Genomic DNA, 25,089 nt, shown 5'->3' on the forward strand with positions numbered 1-25,089 from the left:
TGGAATCAGCTCTTTAAAATAAGGTTTCTTTCTTGATCGTTTAACTTAGGAGTAAAATTGAAGTTTAAGTCAAAGTGATGTAAATACACTCATCTTGGGTTATGAATGATACAAACAGACTATTAATATACTGTATAGATTCTGTTGTCACTGGATAACGCAAACCCTCCTTTAATTTGCACACCCTCCTTCAAAAAGATATCTTTAAACTCCAGGATATTCATGCAAACTTTGGAAAAAATACATACTGAGAGATTCAGAGAAGTAGGAGGGGGTGTATAAACAAATAGAAAACAGTCACCTACAGAAGGTATATCTTCTCGTCTCTACACAAAAACCCACGATACCTGAGGAAATTCTGAGAAAAATGAGGAGGGGCAAAAAAATAAAGGAACTTCAGTTACAATGAGAGGAAGCCGTGTCTCACACAGCGTTCGACCGGACTGTGGCACTTGCCACCACGGAAAATGAAAGTTTACAAGTATGTGTAGATGTTTCCATGCAAAAGTGAGGCTCAGAGAGACCGGAGGGGTCAGCTAGCGCGTCACAGCCCGTCTTTGCGGACTTTGGTCCAGCTGCTGATGAAAAGCCCCCGGAGGGCACCTGCCGCTGAAGCATGGGGAACTGGGAGCGAGGGGAATGGAAGCCCCCGATTCAAACGCAGGGTATCGTTTCCGCCTCCGTTCACAGTCATGCTTCTTTCACTTGGTCCCCCCGCACTTAACAGCAAGGTCGAGCCAGCTGTGTCTGACACGGAGACCGTCCCACCCAGGGTGGTAGAGGCTGGTGGTCTCATGCGCAGAGGCAGAGTGGGCCTTTGGTCAAAACGGTCCCCGCATCAGTGAGATACAACCGTGCTTTGCACTGTAGGGTGCTGCGGGCTGCCTCTGGCCACTCCACCGCAGGACCGCGTGCTGTTCGGTAAAGGAGCGATGGCGACTCTATGTGACATCTTGGTGGTGGTGGGGAGATATCGCCCTGCCCCCGGGCATCGGATGGCAACCAGGTCTCCCTCAGCCCCATTGCCGGAGCGCTTGCGAGTAGGCAGAAGAGCTCTTGGCTCTACAAGGCCTAGCGGAAAATCGCTGTTTCTGTGCCAGGAGGCAGGCCGCTCTGCAGCTGGGAGAGGCCAAGGCTCCGGCTCGAAGGAGGTCTCTGCAGGGTAAGTGCGATTCGCCTCTCCTTCACCCCCACAGTCTTGCAGAAGGAAAGAAACAAGCCGAGTTTGCGCCCAGCTAGCTGTGTGTGCTCGTAAGCAAAACAGCAGCTTCAGCAGAGGCTTTCAAAACCCAGCCCTGTCCTTCAGTAACTTGGCTTAGAAAGCAAAAGCATCAACAAACGGTGCTGTAACGAACTCCCAAATAACACACGAATCTAAACCCATCACTGCAAGGACACACCGTGAAAGAGCGAGCTGCCTCCCCCACGCAGGAAAGACCCACCGCTGCTTCGGCTCTGCTCTGCGGCAGCGTTACCGTTCAGAGCAAACTTAGGCGAAGCAGGGAGGCGACTCTGCTGGCCACGGGCCACGTCTCACAGCTGAGAGGAGACGTGTCCCCAGGCACCTCGTGTAACTTGGGCCCTGCTTCGGCTTGGGCATTGGACCAGACAACCTCCAGACGCCTGTTTTCTGTTCAGCCGCTGGCCAACGGTACCAGCACCACCTGCTTCCCCGTGGGATCTCACGGCAGAACCAGGGGGTCGGTTTGTAGGACCTCAGCAACCCTCTGCAGTTACTGTCAATTCCCCGTTCAAATATCTGAAAGGAAAGGTACCTCCGTCTCTCTTCCTAACCGCTCTCTACTGAACCTTGGAGCTATAACCCGTCTTAAAAATGTGTAGGTATCCTGCCTAAATTTTACATTGAGGAATAACACAGTGCCCTTAGCTTGAGCGTGGGAATTGAATCTCCCTAAATTTGGGAAACGAGCCACCATCTTCTAACACCGCCAGGCAGAAGAAGACCTATAATTTCTGCTAAGTTACTCTTTTACGTCTGTGCTTCCCTTTGCTTGATCATTCCTAGAGAAACACACGCTCTGAAATATTTTTGTCGACAAGTTCGCGCACACGTGGGGAACACAACCTTTGCGGCTCCACGGCGGCGGCAGGCGCGTGGCTTGGGGTGACGCCACGAACCCCAGCTAGGCACGAGCGTTGTGACTAGCCTAGTCCTGCCCCAAACTTTTTTTGGAGAATTGTGTGGGTTTTTTGTGTTTTTTTTTTTCTTGCTCATCCTGTTCTGCAGGTATGCAGATATTAATAACAAGCACGGTTTAAAAACAAGTTTAGCTCTAGCTTAAAAGTTAAATTGGCAGACGGCTGCGGCTGAGGGGGGGACGCTGCTGCCCCGCGCGTCCCGGCTCCCGCCACAGAGCCGGCGTCCGCATGACGAGCTTCGCAGAGGCCGCCGTGCCCGCAGCTCCGCTCGCCTTTTCTTCCTCCTCCTTGACCTGCGATGAAGGGCTGTGCACCGATATACGGGCGAGACCCTTAATTCCGTTAATAACACGCTGTAGAGACCTTTATCTCTGTTCCCATCCCCGTCAAAAAAGGGGATCAGCAGGGGGTCGGGGCAATGGCACGTGCGTGGAGAACCAGGAGGAAGCCGGAACGCCCCGACGCAGGGCGGGCGCGTGGGTATCTGCCGCAGCCAGCGTCAGTTATCTTTTCCCTCTGAGCTTCGTTTTTATTTCTGGTACAGGACCGGGCCGCGGCTGCGCCAGGCACGAGCGGGAGGGGGCGGGGGGGCGAGGAGAGCCCGCCTGGGCCTCCGGGGGAAGCGTGTGCGGGGGCGCCCGGGGCGCCACGCGCTGGCACGTGCGACTCATCCTGTGATTCCGTGTAATTTAGGGCAGAGAGGACACGGCAGCGCCCCGCGCTCTGCGAGCAGGCGGCGGCGGCGGCGGCCCCGAGGCGGCGGCGGCGGCCCCGAGGCAGCAGCCGCCCTGAGGCGCCGCCCGCCTCCCCTCAGCGCCGCGCTCCCGCCGAGCCGCCGCCAGCCAATCAGCGCCCGCCGCGCCGCTCCTCCTCCCCCGAGGGGGCGGGGCAGGGCGGTGATTGGCGGGCGGCGTGGAGCGCGCGCGCGCGCGCGCGGGACCGGGCGCGGGAGGCCGGCGGCGCCCTGAGGCGCCGCGAGCTGGTGAGAGCCGCGCTGCGCCGCGTGGGTGGGGGCCCTGCCCTGGGGAGGGGGGGCTGCCCCCAAAGGGTTCCCCTCCCCACAGGAGACCCTTGCCTCCGCCCTCCAAGGGCTCCTTGCGCCGGGGAGGGGTGTCTTCCCTGCCCACAAGAGGTTCCTGGCCTGAGGGGGGGTTGTCCCTTCCCAGGGGGTCCCTGCCCCGGGGGGTGGTGCCTCCCCCACAGGAACACCCCCTCCCTCAGACATCCCAGCCCCAGGAGGGGTTCCTTCCCCCCTGGGAACACCTCCCCCCCACACACATCCGTGCCCCGGGGGGGCGGGTGTCTCCCCCCCCCCGTAGGATACCCCCCCCAGGAGGCCCCTTCCCCTCCCAGACATCCCTGCCCCAGGAGGGGTGCCTCCCCCCATGGGAACACCCCCCCCCCCCGGAAGGTCCCTTCCTCCCCACTGGGGGTCCTTTCCCCAAGAGGGGTGTCTCCCCCCATGAGATACCCCCCCCAGGAGGCCGCTTCCCCCCCCCCCAGATATCCCTGCCCCAGGAGGGGTGTCTCCCCCCATGGGACCCCCCCCCAGATATCCCTGCCCCAGGAGGGGTGTCTCCCCCCCATGGGATACCCCCCCGGGGGTCCTTGCCCCAGGAAGGGTGTTTCCCCCTTCCCTCCCCCCCCCCCAAAAAAAAAGAGGTCATCCTCACCCCACCCACTCCCTGGCAGCTCTGCACTCGGGGTCACCCCCCGGGGTGCTGCTTGGGATGGGGGGGCTGGCCCGGTGCTCGTGCATGGTGCACGTGGGGTTTTTAGCTGGTGGCAGCGGTTCCCGGCCGCAAGCTATCGTGCTGGGAGCCAGGGCCGTACTGGGTGTGATGGGGCAGTTCCTCACTCGCCAGGCGAACGGCGGCAGTGTTGCTCGGGGGCGCTTTGGGGGCAGCCCGGTTCGCCCCGTATTGCATGGGGTCGCTTCACTGAGCTGGGGTGTAAAACGAATTTTAAGGCTGGATTGCAGCAAGCTCCAGTGTGGCTTTGGGGAACGGATCTAGGCAGCCGGTAAGTCGTACCGCAGACACGCGGCCGGCTCTGCGGGTGCTGGACCAGGCCCGTCGCTAGCTCGGTGGGCTGGCGGTGCAGCGCGGGGCAGGGATTTGCTTCTGGAGCCAGCGTGAGTATAACCCCGCCGGGGCGTCCCTCCACGCGGAGCTTGTGTCTGCGAGGGCTAGCTGGCTTTGGCGCATTCGTGCAGTGTTAGGTTCAAGCTGATAATCCCTGCCCAGTTCAGAGACAGCAGAGAAGAGCTCCAATGGAGTGAGTGTCTCTCCAGTTCCTGTAGGCCATGTGTTACCCAGACGTGGGGAAATCTTGGGGTTCATTTACACCAGGTAATGATGAGTTCAACGCATATAGTAGCTTGGGCAGAAAATACGTGTTGGGAGGCATCTCTGAAATGCTGCTCTTCTTGTGGTTGGAAATCTCTTAATTCAAAGCTTTAATCTGTTTATGGCCACCTCATGGAATCACAGAACAGCTGGGGTTGGCAGGGACCTCTGGAGATCATCTGGCCTAACCCCCTGCTCAAGCAGGGTCAGCTGGAGCAGGTTGCCCAGGACCGTGTCCAGTTGGATTGTGCCCGTCTTGAAGGACAGAGACTGTGCAACCTCTCTGGGCAAGCCCTTCCCAGGTCTGATCACCTCACAGTAAAAAAGTTCTTTCTTACGTTCAAGTGGAAAATAGATACTACTTTTTCTAGCAGTGAAGTCACGGTTGCTTAACAGGTGACTGATTCCACCAGCAAGCTTCCTTCTCATCCCTTCGCTGGAAATGATGGGAAGTTACTGTGAAGGCATCTTACACATCTGCCACACAGCTCGCAAGCTGATCATGACTCTGGTGTCGCTGTGGCTGCACTCATAACACCTTTTCTGAAGAAAACATGCCCCGCTGTGGAGGCAGCAGTTCAGGAAAGACGTGATGCATGTAACAGTGGACTAGTAAACAGGGAGTGTGCAGAACTGATGAGGTTTGGTTTTAGAGGAGGGAGAATTTGAGGAGCCACAAGTACGCAGAGCTGAAGGAGAAGGGGTCACGTACCTGCGGTGGATAGGACCAGGATAATGCACACATAGGCTCAGGTAGATACAGGTTGGGCACCAGAAGAGAACCCTAACATTCAAGTTTAGGAAGGCCTGGGTGGACTGACTGGTGATGCTGTAGAATCATCATTACTTTAATTTTTTAAGAACAGGTCAAACAAACCTAGTTCCTGGCAGATGAAAGTATAATCAAGCCTGAACTGGGGAGAGCGAAGAGTTGCTTGACAGTGCTGTACCTTCAGTTGCCAGCTCTCTGCTGGCGTCTCTGTGCTGTAGGGAAGAAGGTGCCTGGAAGTGGGCTGTTGCCACGTGATAAATTCACGCGGACTGCTCCTGGTCTCCCTCTTTCCTCAGACGGCAAGCAGGCTGCATGCTTCTGCCGCTGGTGGGTCGCCCTGACCTCTGTCCTCCCTGCTGAATGACCGGATGTGCTTCTGCTGTGGGGCGAGGAGATATCCTGAGAAGTTGATCATTAGGAGCGGGCTGCCACCACCGGAAAGCTTAGATCAGCCTGTTTCCAGAGCACAGTCCAAGTAGCCCCCTGGGGAGAAGAACAGCAAAAAGCAGGCTGTGGACAGGATGTACACGATTCTTTTAATGCCCATCGTGTTCAGCTGAACTGTTTAACGCGATGGCTGCTCCTGAGTGCTTTGCTGAAACCCAGGCACGTGCTTTATCTGTGTACACAGTGGAAAAAAATGAGTTTGGTATGATAAACCCTCGTTGCATTTTTTCCTCATTTTCTTAGGTGCATCTTTAACAGAAAGGAATTAAATCATCCACTAAGCAATGGAGGTGATAAAATTTCCCTCCCCTCTGCGTGTCTTACCTGTTGATACAGTTCATACGTAGAGGGTTTACAGTCTTGCTGCGTCTCTGTGTGTGGCATACAGGAACTGCTTGGCTGAATCGTGATACAGTTAGGAAGGTGCTGTGGGGTTTCTCGCACTTGATGCTTCCAGGTAATCATGAATTTCCGGGAACTATGAAGCTGGGTTAATGGTCCATTCAAGTATGTCAGCTTTTCTGCTTCTCCTTTACTACATCTACTTCTTGATCTGCCTGCTGACTTATCTCTCCCAGCCTTGTACAGGTTAAACACCTATTTACAGTATTTTGTGCCAGTTTCAGCATTTTTTGTGGGTTTTTCATGATCCTGTTTTAACATGACTTATAGATGACGCACACTGTTTTCTCTCTCCACTTCCCATCCTCAGTAACAATTCAGCCCCTCTCCTTAAAAAGGCTTGAGCTCCTTTCCCACTGTTCCTGCAGCACAGGAAGCTGGTAAAGTCATGCTGAAGGAACTGAGGAGACTTTCCAAGTATCCACCCAGAAAAATACGCCTGCATTTTTGAAAATGGCACGCTAAAGCCAGTTTAGGCTTGGGGAAAAAGGATGTCAGCAGAGGACGAGGAAGCGACAGTGTGGTTGGAAACATCTTCTGGGAACCGTTAGAAGAACACTGTTCATTGCTGTCCCTGTCTTTCTTCAGTACAGGAAAAATAAATGAAGGAAATTCTTGGATGCAGAGTGAATCTCTTTCTCAGATCACTTTTTATTACAGATAAGTAAATTACTCCAAGGAGAAGGAAAGAAAAAGACACAAGTTAACAAATAACGCCCTAGTCCTAATTGCTCAGAGAAGGAAGTGCTGGAATCAGAAAATAACTAGAGAAAGAGAGCAAGTATTAACAGGCACAAAAAATTCTGCTTTGTTTGAACAAAGTGATGTTCCTTTTTTTTTTTTTTTTTAATACAGGGCTTGTTATTTAAGGAGTTTACATGCAAAGAGTGTGGATATATTGAGGGAGAACTGTACTGTTGCTTTAAATTTGCGTGTAGTTGCCCAAGTCCTGTTTGCAGGCAGAGGGGCTGGAGGGAAGGGCTCTGGGATCAGGTCGGTCTTGGGTCCATTTGTGAACGATGTTTTCTGCAACAAGGTGGGTTGCCTTAGCTCTCAATTTTGAACGTGGGGCTGGACGTTATTGGAGTTTCTGACAAAACACTGTTCCACTGCAGATTCTGAAGGCAAATTAACTAGTATTTTCTTCCCTCATGTAAGACAGAAATGTCGCATTGCTGTGCTGGAGTCGGTTGTGCTCTGATGAGGGAGGTATTTTTTTTCCTCTTGTTCTTTGAAAATAAACAGGATGCACAGAGGGAGTGAATTGAAATGAGGAACAGAAGTGGAATACGTGACTAATTTCTTTTATGTCTAAAACTTTTATATTGAAGCTTAAGGTTGCATTTACATAAAAGCTTTGGCTGGGAGAGAAAATTGAGGTAGGGGTGTAATTGTTTTTCAGGACATTTCTCTACCAGTGGAAGACTCTGTGTCAGTGCAGTTGTAATCAGCATCAAAGTGCAATTGCCAACAACATATGTTTTGCAGGTTCATCACATAAGCCCTGTTGACAAAAAGTGTTTTTTTTGCCAGCAGAAACTTTGTCTGCCCTAAGGGAATGTGTTTACATGTGTATATAGGTTAACGGGTAAGCTGCAAGCCTGAAATCCCTGGCTACTGCTCCTTCATTTAAATAACTGCTTTGCTTGCAGTGGAAGTGTTACATGATGGTGCACGGATGTGGAGTGCACTTCATCGCTGAAGCTGTGGAGCACTTGAGGTAGTGTTGAAAGTGGGCTTCTGGTCCTAGCTGACCGCTGCTTTTTTTTTTTTTTTTTAATCTGGGAAATAATGACTGAAACTGTGGGATGTGAGAGAGTTTAAGTTTGGGGCTTGAGAGGACTTTGCAAGTGTAGTATTGACATTTTTTCTGCGACCTTTCCTGCCTTATAAGCTGGTGGTGTCGGTGTTACTTACTGAGCAAAGAAACAGCTGTGATAATTTTTAAGTGTCGTGTAAGATGTTGGAATTGATGTGGAGTTGGGAGATGCAGCAATAGCTCTAGCCGGTACATTTTTTTTTTTCCTTTTAAATAACAAATCGCAGCTGGTGGCTGTGCCATCTGTATTCAGTATTCAGTAGCAAGGCTTTGTCTTCGGCTATGGCACCAAGTCACCAGTGCATCAAGCTGTTATCGAGGAGCATATAAAGCAGAACACATACTCTCCGTGAATAAATCTAGGGTGGTAATTAGGGGTTGATAATTAGGTTGGTAATTAGGGGCTCGTGTTTAGAGCCATGAGGTTCTGCAGCAGCCTTCCCGCTGGAAGCGGCATGGCTGGCGTGGTTTGAGGTGGAGCACGATGAGCTTGTAGCAGAAGGAAAGCGATGCGCCGGCTGGGCGCGACGCTGCAGGAGCAGCTCCCGGCCCCGTGTCGTTGTGGGACCTTCCGGCCCTTTGGCAGACGTGGTTAGAAACTGCTTCCAGCACCGAGAGGAGGAGTTGCCCCGTTTGTCAGAAGCTAGGGCCGAACTGCCTTCAGCAGGTACGCCGGGCTGCCGCGGAGCTGCAGGCAACGTAACTGCTCGGGCTAGTGCAAAAAAAAAAAGGACGTCGCAAAGCTGTTCTAGGATTGGTGTCGTAGAAGAGGTGGCCCCTTTTGAAAAGGCTCGAAGTGTGATGAAGTGTGCTAAAATAAAGTGTACGCACTGCGGTGCTTGACATGAGCTGTGTGTTGGCCGCTTTGTAGTGAAAGCGGGGTTATTGGTACACAGTGTTTTGTATACCCTGTTGGTGACAATATTTCCTTTGAATAGCTGTGAAGGAGAGCGCTGGTCAGAGACTTTAAAGAAAACAGCAGCTGCGATGTTTCGGGAATTCTTTCCTCCTCCTGCGCCCTTTTCGAAATGCAGTTGCTGAAATACCAAAGTTCCCTATTTATTCAGCTTGTTTCGATTTTGACTGTCACTCTCTGACTAGAATTAAACATTGCTGAGACCATTCTCAGCCAAGTGTGACTCAGTTTCTCACTGATTAGTATATTTTGCTCCATAAAAGCTTGCACCCGACGTTCGGTTGTTTCGTATTCTGTTAGGCAAAGTATCCTCCTGCTGTAGCTGAGCACTGAACTTATATTTGGTAGTAAATTGTAACAGGTTGTATTTGGCCTCTCAAAACTCATTACTTCTAGCAACCATGTGCAATTTTTTTTATCTGAAAACGTTGTCATTGCCACACTAGTTATCTGCAGCAGCTTATTGAGAGCTGGCAAAATACCAGTAATGATTCAAGTAGTACTTGCATACTGGTCAAACATAAAATATGCGAGAGACCGTTAACTTGCCAAGCAGAGACTTGGAGGATCACACGCTTTTAGCTTTTTTATCGTCTCCATTTAACTGATTCACTGAATACAGATGACTTGCAGTGGTCACCAACAGCGTAGATTATCGCTCCTTTAAGTCAAAAATGCCATAGAAACAGTTACATTTCTCTTGAGTAAAGCAAAATAGTGTGTTTAATTTGGATGCGCTAGAAGCGCGCACAACTGCTGTGCTTGTCGTGATTGCCTTTGGACTCAGCGTTTTAAGAGGGAACTAACTATACAGAGCATCGGGGCTGTTAGTGCTACTGGCCCTAAAGCTCTGCTCAGCAGTTCTCCAGCGAGTCCACCCCCTCCTAAGGAAATCCGAGGGGAAAAAAGTGCTGCCTGTTAGCAGGCTGTTTGGTTCAGGGAAGAAAAGCACGACAAGAACCAGTGACTGAAAGGCAAAACTTGACAAGTGCAAACCCGGCTCGCGTTTTTAATGGTAACCGCTGGGACGAGCAAAAGCAGCGTGGGCTCTGCATCTCCCCCCCTCCGTGTCCTGAAGGGAAGGAGCTCCCCTATGATGGGTTGCTTTCCTGCAAAATAGCAGCTTGCCTCCCTGTTGAGCCCAGGCGGTCAGGTCAGTGCCTGAAATCAGGTGATGTGTAATGTCTTTTGGGATGCAAAGCGTACCTTGATCCAGCTCTTGGGAGTCAAGGAACTGGGTCCGTGTGTGGACTGTCAAGTTATCCATTACTGAGAAAAAATTTGCCTTTAAAGGCAGTGCTCTCTAAAGCAGAACGTGCCTGGGTTGTTCAGGCTTGGCTGATGGTGTAGAAGAGCGAGCCGTAGAAGTGGCTAGTTGGTGGCTTCTGGTTTCAGCTCAGTTGCCTCGAAGGCAAAGTCAGAATCTATTTGTGGATTTAGTGTTTCTTGTTTTGGCACTGGCTTTTCATGTATCTTGAACTGTGACTGCTCTGAAGAAGTGTCAGCTGCATAACTCTAGTTTTGACTTCTTTCTCAGGTCTGCGCTGCACTTTAACACTGCTTTGTGCCTTTCCTTCTGCCTGTGAGCCCAGTGCAAATGTGTTGGATCATAATCTCTGCTCTTTCACCGCCGTTGAATGGTCCCCGTTCGCTTTCTAACTGCTTTGCTAAAATGACTTCTGCTTTTCATGCGTAGTTATGATTATGGATGGGAGGTGAGGTGAAATTGCATAGATGCTGAGAATACTAAAGCAAAAATAATAATAAAAAGACAAAATCTCCCCTCCAGCCCACCCACAACAAGCCATACCTCTGCATAACCATATATAAGACTGAAAAAGTAGCTGGCGTTTCAAGTGTGCTGATGGTCGGCTGTGATGAGGAAGGCTTATTCCGGGGCCAAACTTCAGTAGCCCTGTTCTAGAGACCTGTGTTCGTGTCTTGATGGCAGTAAGTCGTCCTGGACAGTGTGGGGTGTGCGAGGCTCCGCGGACGTCGCTCAGCTTCTGCTGCGGGCTGGCCCAGGCTGCGGTGTGCTTTGAGCCGATGGGCTTTAGATAAAGCCCATGGCTGGATGGGGACACTGAGACCTAGGCTCATGCCCCGTTTCTGCTCTGTCCGTAGCCCTGTGCGACGTAGCTCCCGGGATTTGGTCTCCTGACTGTTCGCGTCACGGGAACAGCGGTCCTGAAGTCTGTAGGACTGAGCCTCCGAAGGCTGCAAGCAGGGAGCCCTGTTGCGTGAAGCCTTCAGCCACCTTTTCTCCCATTACGGTTTCGTAATGTACACGCTAGAGTTACTGCGGGGCCTTCCGGGGTGCTCGAAAGCCTGGTCAGTCTGTCTGTTGTTCCTCCGGAAGCGTTGCTTGCCTGGATCCACGCAGGTGTATTATTCTGAAAAAACAAGAATAGTTGCTATGCCGTTCTGTAGCCTTTGCTTGTGTTTCTACTCTTCTTGTAGAGGTTCGCTGCTAATGGACTTTGGTACTGAAAAGTTCACTTTTGGAGAGGATTTCTCTGCCTTTGCTGGTGAAGATGCCTCTGCTGAAGGTTTTTCTTGTTCTCTGTCTTAGTGGTAAGAATTACAAATTGATGCCCGTTCTGGAATGTGTTTTTTTGGATAGAAACCATCTCCGGAGAATATCTCAAATACTGACTAAGTTTAATCAGGAAGAACATGTCATGAGTTGTTGTTTTTATGGTTCTGACAGACCTAAGTGGTGGACTAAAATCTGGGTTTTACTTTTGATTGCTAAGTGTTATGTGACTATCCTCACTTCTGACTGAAAGAACAGCCCTGCTGTTAGGGCTATAGTCTGGTTTTTATGTCTTCATAATAAAACTTGGCATTTTTCTGATTTGAGGCTTACTGAGACTCTTATCTTTCCTGCTGGTGTTTCCTGTGCTGCTGTGTTGAGTAACGTTCTTAGCTTTTGGTTAAAAGAAAAAAAGAAAATTGGCTTGATGATGATGAACGGATGCAGACATGATGTCTGTTTTTGGCAAAGCCAGGAACCTCCACTCCTGTGTTGTGTGATGCATACCTAGAATTTTTCCATAGTTCCTTGTCTTTTGTCTTTTTTGAACTGTGGCAGCTTCAGGGCTCGTTTCTAGTTTCTCGAGGCCTGTTGTACTGAATAATGCAATTTTAACTTTCAATGAGTTTGGTTTGCTTTCTGCGCTATGGCTACTGAGCAGCCTGCAGTCTCCCATTGCTAACTCGCAAATGACCAAACCTCAGAACATGATTGTTTCTGGTAATTTTGACGTTCATGATGTCAGAAAATCCATGTGATGATGTCATTCACCAGATGCTGATGGCCAGAAAACAAATGCGTCCAGGCCCTCTTGTTTGGTGGAACAGCTGCTGCAATGCTGCATTGGTGCCTATCACTAGATTTTGGTCTGAACAGCGGGTTCCAGGCTGAACATTTCTTGACAGCACTGTGGTGGCCTTAGAGCCTTCAAATTTTCAGACAGTCCCTGCACTAAAATTCCCCATGGGCAAAGTTTGCCATTTGCCAGAAATGCTGTAATAAAGAAGTTGAGGTGGTGACGTTTCTAATGTCAGTGAAGTTCATCCTAATTAGTGCACTACCAGTGATGAGGGCAGGCAAGCCTGTCAGATGACTTTGTGATGCTACTGGTTATTCACAGAGGAACTTGGCTGCCTGCACGTGGGGATTTAGTGCCATTTGAGGTGGTTTAGGGTCTCCTTCTGGGCCTCCAGCAGATGCTCCAGAAGGGCAGAGCTCTCTGCATCATATCTGCTGGCCCTAAGCAGATGTTGCAGATGTCCGAGGGCCTCTATATTAGCCAGAAGAAGGCTTGGCGGATGTGGCACTAGGCTTCTAAGGTTAAGCAATTGAATCCAGCCTCTCCTTTTCTGTTTAGCTGGTCCAGCTTGCACACCAGTGGGTTGCACATGGTGAAACCCGCTCCCAGTTGTCATTATCTTCTGACTTCCCATCCAGCAGAGACTGTAACTGGCTTTTCTTCTCCCGTTTGAGGAAGGAGAGTTTCTGTAGCATTTGCTGTGTACTCTGTTAAATTAGTTTTCCAGTCCTAAGAGGCTGTATGGTAATTCTTCATGCAGAACCTGTAATGCTGCAGCTGAAGTCAGCTGTGTTTAGGAGACAAAACACTTCACAGAATTCAGAAAGCATTTTGATACCCTTCTGGTCTGATACTTGTAAATAATGAAGTTTACTAATTCTGAAGAAGTCTGGGAACAGACACCGAAGACCTAAGTTTGTCCTGACTTCTTTTGGTCAACGCATCCTTCTGTTCTGCTACTTCAACCTGGGACTGTTCCTTCAATCCGGATTGTGTTGATGTCTGACGCTCCTTGTTCGCGTGCGTTGAAGGTTAGCAAACCAAGTGGCGCTGTTTTTGCAGACAGCCTAGAGCTTACCTGTCTTTTTGCCTTATTTTTAGACGTTCGCTCCAGGAGTAAAGTGAATTCACCAGAATGGCATCAATGCGTCAGAGACAAAATGAGGATCTCAATCGTTGTCACTTGCGGAGGATCGGATGCAAACCTACCGTCGCTGGTATTGCTGACCTTATTCAGTGAGTACCCTGTGAAACAAGCGTTGGACTGCTGTGCGCGAGAATGAACACTGCGTGCTGGGGTTTGTGTTCCTTGATTTGTGTTCTGTGATTGTGCAGCCGCTCGTGGCTTGGACTTGCCTGCGCTTCATGTTCTGCAGGTAGCTTCTGTGCAAGCCTGCTATGTAGTAGCTACCAGGTCTGCTGGTGAGCGTGTGCGCAGCACATCAGACACGCTCTTTGCACTGCAACGTACTGCAGTCCTGCAGTGTTTTGGGGAAGGGAGTGGTAGCGGATCGGCACTCCGTGTGGTATGAAAAATGCACAGCATTTGGTTTAAGATGGAATTTTCTGAACTGGCACTCACAAATTATGACAGATATTAATTTGGACTCGGATGAATTGCACATCTGCAGTTTGTGTCTTGCATCTGGTTTGTCTTGAGGCCTTGAAGCGTGGAGTGGTCTTCCAGAGAGAAATAAATTAGCAGTTTTTAAGAGCTGGGCTCCGGTGAGGAGTGTTTCCTGCCAGAGCAGCAGACTGGCATTCCAGGGTCTCCTTCCCTGATGGACAGCAACCTGCCCTCTCGGAGAACCAATTCACTCCAGGCCCGTACCGGTCTGCCAGAAGTGCTCCCCCAGCTCTGAAGATTTCGAGTTCTCTTTCCTATTCTTCTGTTATCAAGTTAAATATCTCATTGCTCTTTTTTTCTGTGTAGTTTGTCTTTGGAAGGGGTTTTAGTTTCAGCAGCACCTTGATTTGATTTGTTTCAGTCAGTGCAAATTATTTTAATGTGCAGTATGGATTGCACCTCGAAGACTAAAGGCTTGCTTTCGCTACCAACGTCCTGGCTCTTAGATAGCTCGCAATTGTGGTTCTGGCATTTCTTGATTTTTTTTTTTTTTTTTAATTATTATTTTTATTTTCTAATAAAACAGTCTTGACATTCTCATTCTTTTAATTATTTTTCCTAGAGACATAAACAAACTTTAGCTAAAACTGTATGAATAGTTTTCCTCCTTCAGTTAAGATTTCTGATTAGTTCATTTGTTATGCTTAATTTTTTCTTTGAGAGGTGCTCAGTTCCTCTTTGCATACAGGAATGTAATTTATTATCTGTCTATTCCTTCAGATCATTAGCATCTGATGATGTTAATATTAATTATAGCAGTGTGCTCACAGTGTTCTGTTCATGATTACTGTGCTTCCTTTTCTCTTCCCACCAAAAGTTTGGGCACATTTGATTTGTTTGAGGTTGGGTGTTGGTGATCACCGTTTGTTCATGAAAGTGTCAGCTGTGTTTTACTTTTAGCATAGCTGCTAATAGGCTGAATTTGTTTTGCTCCATACTTGGATTTTATCGATTCTGCTTCCAGCAGCTGTAATTTAATTGATAGATCTCAGAAATTCAGTTGCACCCTGCCGATACCATGATGAGATATTTTTGTCTTCAACCCCTCATTAATCTACTGACTACTTCTGTAGAGCAAAGCTTTCAAGGAAATGAATAAAATAAAGAATAGAAGAAGAAGAATGCAATTGTAAAAGTCTTTCTAAATCTTTGCTTACAGCTTTTATAAGGGCGTTACGCTGTTTGGCAGAAGCAAAGATGTTGTGGACTACTACATTAGCTCTCCAGGCGAAACGAAAGATTGCATATCCCGGCACCATGCCAGAGTGATTCGAACCGCTGATACTTATGAGCTCGTGGATTCCAGCCTGACAGGCGTTTACGTTAATGACATCAAAATTGGTGGTGAGTGTGGAGGGGAGGTGTGCGAAGACCCCCAGTCCTGTGAATTGATCGCATATATGTAAGTCATTACCTTCATATTGGCATGAGAGAGAAGTCCTCTTGTGTCCTAAAATCAGCCAAAAGATGGAACACCTTAAAACCAGGCAAAAGGTGGAACACTGAGGGTAAGCGGAAGTTTTTTCTCATGATTCGGAGAGGGCTGCCTGTGTATTCCTGCTGGAGACTGTGTTGCTCAACACATTAATAAGTAAGCTGGAGAAGCAGCTGATTAGTGAGATGACAAAGATTGTATCGATACAAAATTATTGAACATAGTTTTCAACTACCATTATCTCATTCTATGAGGAGAATCTCATGGTGCTCCAGATCTCTTGGCTTTCAAGTATATGTTCCACAATTTATTGAGGATTTCTTCAGATAAGGTACCCATACCTTGGAAATAACACTGGTTGTTCTAGCCCAGAAAAACTTAGCAGGACTTGGAAAATACCAAGAAGGTTCAGAAAGGATGATCCGAGATTTAGAGCAGGTTTTCAGAGCAGGAAGAATAGATAGACTAGAGCTCTTAGCTTAGAAAAGAGGCGCCTGGGAGAGTACTTCAGGTCTACAAAGCCATGAACAGTGTGGAGATGGTCAAGAGAAGTAACTAGTTCCTTTTTATCGGAATGCAGTTTCATTGTGTGCAGTCTACTGGGAGTTTGATGTTTTGGTGGTTGTTGTTTTTTTTAACCAAGTAAGACTTTTATAGCAAACAAAATATCTCTTTTAGAGATTTCACAATTAAATTTTGGAACATAAAATTGAAAGCCAAAACCTTGTAAAATTGAAAGCCAAAACCTTGTAAGTATGTTCTGAAAAGAATTAGGCAAATTCACAGAGGATATGTTCGCTGCTGTCTGAACAATGTGTCCCAGATGCCACCTGTGGATCAGGAGGTCCCTGTGCAGTGCTGCAAGTTGGGTGACATACAGCAATCGTTTCTTGCTCTGTTTCCGAAGAACCCCATCCTGATCGCTGCTGGAGGTGGGACACTTGGTGTGCTTTTGCTGTCAGCTGGCACAGTAATTCTGGAGTCTGTATTTTCTTTTTCCCTAATCTAATAATTTCAGTCATAACAATCCTAAAAAAGTTCTAAAGAATGATAAAGAACATTTGCTCATTATGAGACGTAATGGAATGCTTTTAAATCCACAGGTAAAGTTATCTTGCAGAAAGGTGATACTGTTATATTTGGGCATCCCACAGAAAGATACCTAAAGCCTGGAACGCAAGTTCGTCAGCCGAACTCACAGCTCTGCTTTCTGGTATGTCTTATTTCTTCCTGATGTATTGCGGAGACTGCCAAATCTTGACTCCTGGGCAAAATGAGATCACTGCTGTCCTCACTGCCAGGTCACAGTCCACAAACTTGGTCCCATGTATTGCTGTTATCGTCCTGAATTCTTGGCCGCAATATATTGCTATGCTGCTTGGCTACAGTTCTACCCTCTTTAAATAAGTCAGTTGGTGGCTCAGGTTTGTGGGCTCCCAGAAAGACCTTCCAGCTTTGACAAAGCTTAGCTGCCGCTTGCTCTCATTAACAATACTGATGAGACCTATAAACTGATATCTAATAATACTCTGATTTCTTTGTATACGCTTATGTATTTGTTTATGCTTAAAAATATGAAGAATGAGTCACTTTCAAAGATAATAAAGTAAGACTTTAATTGACTTCAAAATTGGAGGGCTTGGGAATTTGATTTTGTTTATGCTTAAAAACTGAAATGGCTTTATTTCTACATTGCTTTTTTTGCTATGAATTAGACAGTCTTATTGAATCTGGATGCTGAATTTGAATGAGGAGGGTTTTGAGCTACATTCTTCATATTTATCTTTCAGTTTGAACACTGTTGCTGCAAGATTGACCAGTGGCAAAATGCCTGTGATGAGATGAGGAATTTCATACCACAGGTACGTGGGTTTGGTTTAGTTTTCACTGATGATGTCTGGATTAGTTCATTATTTGGAAAACACTCCACAGCTGAGAAAAGTGAACACGTATGCAAAATGTTTTTTATAGAGAAATAGAGTGGCTTTGACTTGCCAGTTAGCTTGCTTTGTTGGCTCTTCTGAGATCAGTCTGCTGTTTTATTGTTTTTTATGGATTTGCAATATGTGCTTTTCAGAGATGTTATCAGTAACACCAGAAAGCAGGAACCATGCTTTTCTAGATACGGTATAGAGACAATATTGAGGAATGAAAGTAACCCTTTGTTCTCCATTTTGATTGTAACAGTATAAAAAGTAACCTCTTTTTATGCTCTTCTGCGTGTTCCGGAGACTGCACTGATACCTATGTTTATAATTGAAAGAAAATTGTCATTACTTTTATGTAACACTCATACATGCAAAAAAAAAAAAACAACCCAAAAGACTATTATTGAAGCTTGGAATGCAAGCGCAAGTTAGAAAACTAATAATTTGGAATTTGTGCCTTGAAGATCTGTACCATGGAAAAGCTCGCAGGGAAATGAACTCTGCCTCCAGAGTTGAGTGTTCAGTAAAAAAGCCTGGGGGTTGCGTGTTGAGAGGAAGGAAAGCAAATGCTGAAGAGCTGCTGAATAAGTGAACATTGTCAGTTCCATGCACTGTGTGGGGCAGGTGTGCTCTGCACAAAATAACGTAGAAGCATGTAGTTAAAGACTGGCTTGTACTGGGGGAGGAAGGCAAATGGAGAGAGGCTTAACTGATGTGGTTCTGAGCTTTTGAGTGTTGGTCTTTGGCACGTTGATGTGCTTTAGGGAGGTGTGCACAGCCTCCGAGTTTAGAAACGCAGTCTGAAAAGAGAAATTCTACCAGGTAGCTCCACAATGCCACTTGCGGTCTGGTGGGACAGGAACATTTTGCAGAATCACAGAATGGTTGAGGCTGGAAGGGACCTCTGGAGATCGTCTAAATCCAACCCCCCTGCTCAAGCAGGATCACCTAGAACATGTTGCACAGGATCACGTCCAGGCGGATTTTGAATATCTCCAGAGAAGGAGACTTTAGTTTTTTAGGTCTGCTTTGTAGCATCTTCCACTTCATGTTTCGTGGAACTGTCTATAATAGTTCTCCCTTTGACCCTATGTCCTGATGAGATCCCTTTCATCTTCCATCCACGCCTTTCTCCTGGCTTCTCATTTGACCATGGTTCTTCCTCTCTTTGTTTCTCTCCCATTTCCTTCCTTCCTTCCTAAATGTTCTGATTTAGACCAGTATTCCCAATCTTTGCTCCTGACGCAGTCTGCTGCAGCTCCTTTCTTATGCCTCCTTTGTACCCTCTTTCCATGTATTTGGGGGCATTTGGGAGGAGGGTCTCATTATCTGGGATTAGAAGGAAAAAAAAAAGCATTTTTAGTGCCGTTGGCACGCACAGAGATTACAGAATTCTCAGATCTGAAGTTTGGGCCAAATCTGCAGTATAAACCTTTCACGACTGTGAAACCTCCCTTTTACTAATTTATGGTGGTGGCTATGACAAAAGCATTAAGTAGAAGTTGGATTCTATGTTGTCAGTGCTGCATGGTTTTGTTTTGTTTTTTTCTTTTTACACATAATACAAAGAAATAAGTGCAACTGCTGCTCAGCTAATTTCATTGTCTCTGTGTTTTGCTGCTTTCTTTTGCTCTGTCACAGGTTCCATTACCCCTGTTAACATCTCCAAAGGTTCCTCAGTTCAGCTCAAACTTGGCGTTTGAGAAAAGCATTAGTCTTCCTGCTCGACCCCCACCAATACGGACACCCCAAGATGTTCCACGTACTGTTGGAGCTCCGTCTGAGTCTAGTATGTGCTCTGGAGAGAGAGAGGCTTCCACGGTCACTCTGTCCTTGCCATTTAGTTCTGTGGGATCAGTAAAATTTTCAGCTAAATCCTCTGTCTCTACAAATTTTTCTAATGTGACTTCAGCCAGATTTGAAAAGCAAGGAACCTATAAATCAACTGCAATATCAGATACTGCACTGAAAGTTAGCACTGTATTAGAGCCTCTATTTTTACGCTCCACTTCACCCGAATATGAGGTAATGAGCAGGAATTTGGCAGTGACTGCAGAGTCTGTTCAACAGGCAGCCTTTTTGCCTCAGGAAAATGTCTCAAGCAAAGCAAAACTGATAAATCCTGATTTGCCACCTGTGGAACAAAGTGAAGGCCAAACCTATGCATCAAAATTCATCCCCAAATCTAACAAACTCTTCCTGGAAGAAAAACAGGACAGTGAAGGAGTAGAAATGGAACCTTGTTCAGCAGCTTCTCCTAATGAGGAACCTGTGATATCCAGGGATATTGTGAGGGCAAATGATTGTCACCCGTGTAGCGGAGAGCTGGTTAGTCCTTCATTTGGCAGGTTAGCTCTTTCAGACTCGTCTCAACCAAGATGTCAAGCCCAACATGTTCCTAGGTTGTTAGAACCTGTAGCTGACAAGTCAGCACTTCAAAGTTGTGAAAGGTCCGACGGTGAATTAGTAGTGATGGAGATTGATGTTGAAAAATGCACAGATGAAATGGTTGGATATGAAACTGCTGAGACTTCAGGACTTGGCACTCAGGTTATGAATCTACTTGAGGCTGCAGAAGAAGATACGAATAATGTGCCATTAGTCAGTAGTTACAAGGAGAAGACGACAGAAAAGGAAAGTCCTGTGGAGCACCACAGAGAGACCTCTGAGAAACGGCTTAAACCTGATGCTTGTGCACATGATGCTTCATGTGAGACTACATTTTTTACTGAAATGGAAACGTATGAATGTTATCCAAAGAAAAAAAATTGTTCTTCTGTTAAGAGCTCAACAGAATCAGTCACTGACATAAAAAATAATTCAGAAAATGGTGACCCTGTTAAAATAAAAAGGGCTCTTGAAGGTCAGCATGCCACTCTAAGACAAACAGAGAATCAAAAAAACCCAGTGCAAGCTGGTATTAAAACTGCAGCAGCAGAAGAGGAGTTGCTGTCTGAAACCACTGAGACTCTAAGCAGAGTGCAGGAAACGAGGGTACGGTTGGAGCCAGAAATGGAGCTTTTGTGTAGTGCTCTGTACTCTGAGACCAAAAGTGACCTTATATCAACTTTAAAAGAAAAGAGCATTATTCCAAATGGGATTGAAGAACAAGTTAGTTGTAATATTGTAGAAAGTAACACTTATCCCTTAGCAGACGGAGAATTGGGCTTAGGGATGTTAAATAGTAGCCCAAATATAAAAACGCACCATCCTGGAACTACTTCAGATCCTTGTGAATCAGCTGAATCTAACCATGATAAAATCGTTACAGTAGTGAACACAGGCTGTGGTGAAGAACCATGTAATAATCATGTTTTTGATTTGCAAAATGCCTTCCATCAGAACCTCCTGTTTGCAGACACTGAAGGAATTAAGCCAGTAAATCAGGACTGTTCTCATGCACAGAGTACTCCGACGAAGTATGCGGCAAAAGCAGTATCTCCCTATGAGAGCAAAATGACTCCTGACAAATCCACAGTTGATGATGATAATGCTGTATTATTGCAAAGCTGCACTGCTGGAAACACAGATACTGGCGCCAGTCAGATGGTGATCTCTGATGGTGAAACTCAGGCTGCGATCAGTTCAGAAGATGAAGAAATAGCGGTGGATTCTCATGTGACAGAAGACAGACTTGTAGCGGAAAGCATTGTAGATGCTACAGTGCCAGAAACCCATCTTGCTTCACAGTTTATCAGTGACAGCGTCGCACATTTGTCTTCTGCAAACCAAGTCTCATCTGGAGGTGTAGTATGTGATTCACTCTGTAAGCATTTGTCACGTTTTGGATATTTACACCCTGAAAACCCATCCAGATGTCCAGTCCTGAAGGAAGGAGGGCCATATCACTCAGGAGCGCTCGTCGAGCCCTCAAGGGGAGCGAACGCCACAGCGCAGGAGCAGCAGGGCAGAGCGGTTCCTCAAGCATGTGTCAGTGGAAAGGAAGACGGTGACGCTTCTGTCAGGACTTCAGTGGGTGAGACTGAGAACCAAGAAGCACAACCTGTGTCTGTAAGGGGGTGCAATGCCTGCGACACGCTGCGCTGCTGCCAGGCAGGTGTTTCTGTGCCTGCTGCTCTAAATGCCTCCGTTTGCACTGAGTCTCAGTGTGGTCAGTCTCACCCTGCCCATCTGGTTTCACCTTTATCTAAAGGGGAGACGCCAAGGGAGGCTGGCAATGATTTTAATAAAACAAATAGAACAAAACATTTACAAATGAGTGCTTCTCAAGAAGAAATGGAAGAAGCAGATGTGAAAACAAATGTCATTATTTTGACATGGGACGGTGAGGGGAAATGTGAGGATAAAGATTACAGCGAAGCCGGGATGGAAGTGGATATAGCTGCTGTTATGGATGATGTTGAACTGTCTCATACAGAAGTGGGAACTGAAACTAGATTCATAAAGAAGAGGAAAACCAATTCAGTACCTACAAATCTTTTAGAAGTTGGGAACAAAGATAGATCGACAAAGCATAATTGTTATGAGGAAGATGAAACTAATGTGCCTATGGACACAAACGGGCCTTCAAGTAGAATTGTAGATGTACATGTTGAAACCATTCACGATGGTGCAAATGACAGTCCCTTGAAAGGGTTCGCTGGAGAGGTGGAGATGGGCCCCACAGGCTCTGCGCAAACAGCAAAGAAAGAGCCATTCTCAGGGTTAGAAACATGTGAGAGAGAGACAGTCTCTGTAGCCTTGTGCTCTCCTATTAGAGGAATATTTTTTGAAAATCCAGGAGAGAAGTTGCTGGAAGCTACTAATTCTGATTCATCTCTGAATTTAGGTGGTGAAATTCCTAATGATCTTCAGCTGCAGGATAATGGCTGCATAGAGGAAAAGGGGTCTTTGAGAGAAGATCAGTCACTTTTATCTGCTGCTGAAAAAGAAAACACGGACACCAACCAAAGTCTGAAAGCATGTGAAATCTCTGTGATCTGTTCTGTGGATTCCACATTTGATAATGGCAGTGATGAAAGGTTGAACGCTGCTGATGGCCAGGAGCAGAGGGCTGCTTGCTCATCAGAGGATGATGTGCTTTCGGAAGAAAAACATGATGATCTCTCAGGCAGTATTGAGGGGAAATCTTATCAAGAGACAAAGGAAGATACTGTTGAAAGCAAAACTATCACAAGAATAACAGGAGAGAGAAGGGCTTCAAGACCAAGTAGAAATGATAGTATGTTGGAGCAACAGAGCGACCAAGAAAATGAAGACTTAGCTAGGGACTGGGGAAATGCAGCTATTCGACAGACACATTGTAATTTTGGCAGTACTAGAGCTGCACTTGCGAAGAGGCCGGAGCAGGATACAGACTGCTGCTCCTCTGACTCGGTTTCCTTTCCCTCCAGCCTTGTGCCCGTAGGCTCACCCAAACGCACATGGTGTGAGGGTAACAGTTGTTCCTGTTCGCACACAGAGCCCTCTTGCCCTGTGGATGAAAGCGGAGTAGGAAGTGGTCTGCGGTATGCACATGCCTGCTCCTTGGCCCAGCTCTGCTCTAAGAGTGAAGGAGGGGACGGTGGTGAGGAAGGATCTGAACCAGCACATCATGAGCAGTGTGTTAAATCAGTAGTGGAAAAGGGAAAGGAGGAACCTGCACATGTTGTTGCAGATTTTAGTGAGCCCGATGAGAGGAAACAGAGTAGTTCCCAGGGTTGTGACTGGAAGTCTCCTGTTAGCTCTGTCTGCTCAGAATTACAGGAGGAATCAGTTGAGCTTGAAGACCAGCAGGAATCTGATTCTTGTGCAGTTGAACCTCCAAATTTGGAAGGAAATGTGGATTTGAAATCCAAAGAAGATTTTGTGAAACTGTCTCTTTATCCAGAAGACAGTGGTGTGGAGGATGCTGTTTTGGATGAGGTAGACAGAGAAAATATGAATGGAGAAGGTTTGACGACAACTGATTTGGAAGAAAGTAACGGTAGTGCTATTTGCCAGGATGGTTCTGGAATCGAACCACAAGCTCCTCAAATAGGTGTAAAGCCATGTAGCATGGACAAAGAGGATTTTTCCGTAGGGATGTGCAATACTGTAATTGAAAAGTTTGAGTCTTGCAAAGGATATAGAGCCGAAGATCTGAAGGAAATCGAAAGGGACGCTGCCGATGTGGCCGAGTTCCGCAGCGGAGGGGAGTTTCGTTTATGCGTTCAAGACTTGGAAGCTGAAAAAGAAGAAAATAGTGGCATAGGAACAAAGATGTTTCCAGTGACCTGCGTTTCAGAGACTGAAGTCTGGAAGGAAGGGGATATTGTCACCTGTGATGCAGACAGTGTTTCCGGCAGCATTGTTTTGCATAGTGAGCTGCACCGTAACAGAACGGAAAGCGATCCTGACAAAGTGACAGAAACTGCTGCTGTCGGATCAACTACAAGCGTAGAAAAGTCCGTGGATAGGTGTTTGGAGCAAGTGAGTTGTCCTCGTTTTGGTACAGAACATGATCTCACTGAAGTTAAAATTACTGCATCTGACTGTCATAGCACAGGTATTGCAGCAGATGAAAAAAATATGCTTTTAGTAAAAAACACACCTCTGGGAGGAGAAAAGGAGACCCCAGCAACTGAAGAAAATGAGAGCATGAGTTCATACTGTGCTTTTAATTCTGTGGGATTTCCCAGTGTAGCGGGGGAGGTGGAAGCTGCGAGTTGTGAAGGTTATTCTGGTGAACTGGAAGGAAACGCTGATTCTAACCCTTTCCAAACTGGAAAAGAGTTAGAGGAGGGTTGGCAGGCTGGGACTGTACTGTTTGGTGACCATGTTCAAGAACGATGCAGTGAGATTCCTACTGTTCCTTCTGAGGTCATGAGAACTGTTAAAGATTCTCCGGTCAGTGAAATACAGACCGAACTCTGTCCAGAAAAAAATGAGTCCGACTGGGAAACACAAATAGGTAAGCCGTTACTTCTGCAGGAAGAGAGCCAAGAAACTGAACCAATGAAAGGTCAAGCAAAGATATGCCAGCCTGAAAGCAGCTATGAAGAGCTGGATGTTTTGGAGTCTTGCTTTGCAAACAGAATGAGTTGTTGTGAAGAGGAGGATACAGATTCTCAAAATAAAGAGTCAAAGAGAGAGAACTCTTCCAGGATATTAAAAAGACAAGCCACTGGAAATGAATGTTTCGGGGCATCAGATTCTGAAGATGAACAGCTTTCTCAGAAGAGACATTGCCCTCTGGGATCCTTGTCAGTGCAGGAGTCTGTGCATGTCCTGCCGGGCGCGAATATAGCCGTCCCTTCTGCTGCCCGTGGCTTGCAGGAGCATCACACCTCTTCTGTTCGTGATATCGTTAGGCAGTTCTTCAAAAAATATCCCAGTGTTCAAACACCTGAGGAAACTGAGAAGGAAAACAATAAAAGTTATGTTGCCCAGTTAGTGAGGGATTTCTTTAAAAACACGAATGACTGTGATAATCTAGTTAGTGCAAATGTAACAGAAACGCTTCTGCCACCTGGTGAAGATGAGGTAACACAGCACCCAAGTGGTAGTGCTGCAAGTGGACGTTTAGAAAGAGAGGACAGCCGTCCGTTCGCCCTGCCAAAGCCCATGTCCCAGGCTAGCGGGTGTCAGTCTGCTGCGTGTGCGTCCGGGTGGACGGGATGCTCCCGTGCCTGTCAGTTCCTGTGCACAGAGCCTGTTGCCAGCTCACCAGGTTCACAGAGTGACGTGATAGGAAAGGATGCGAATGAGGCCCCGGCCAGTCCAAGCTCTGACTCTCTGTCTGATGAGGAGCAGTTTCAGAGTAATCTCTGTTCAGCATTAGATATTAAATGTGCTTCTGAATCTTCCTTGATGTCTCCTTCTGCGTACTCCAGGCAGAGCACCAAAAGTCCAAGTTTTGTGTTCTCTGACCTCTCCAATAGCTCCACTGAGGGGAAGTTCTGCCAGACTCCTCCTGAAA

This window comes from Apteryx mantelli, chromosome 2, assembly GCF_036417845.1.
Source record: "Apteryx mantelli isolate bAptMan1 chromosome 2, bAptMan1.hap1, whole genome shotgun sequence".
Classification (NCBI taxonomy): domain Eukaryota; kingdom Metazoa; phylum Chordata; class Aves; order Apterygiformes; family Apterygidae; genus Apteryx; species Apteryx mantelli.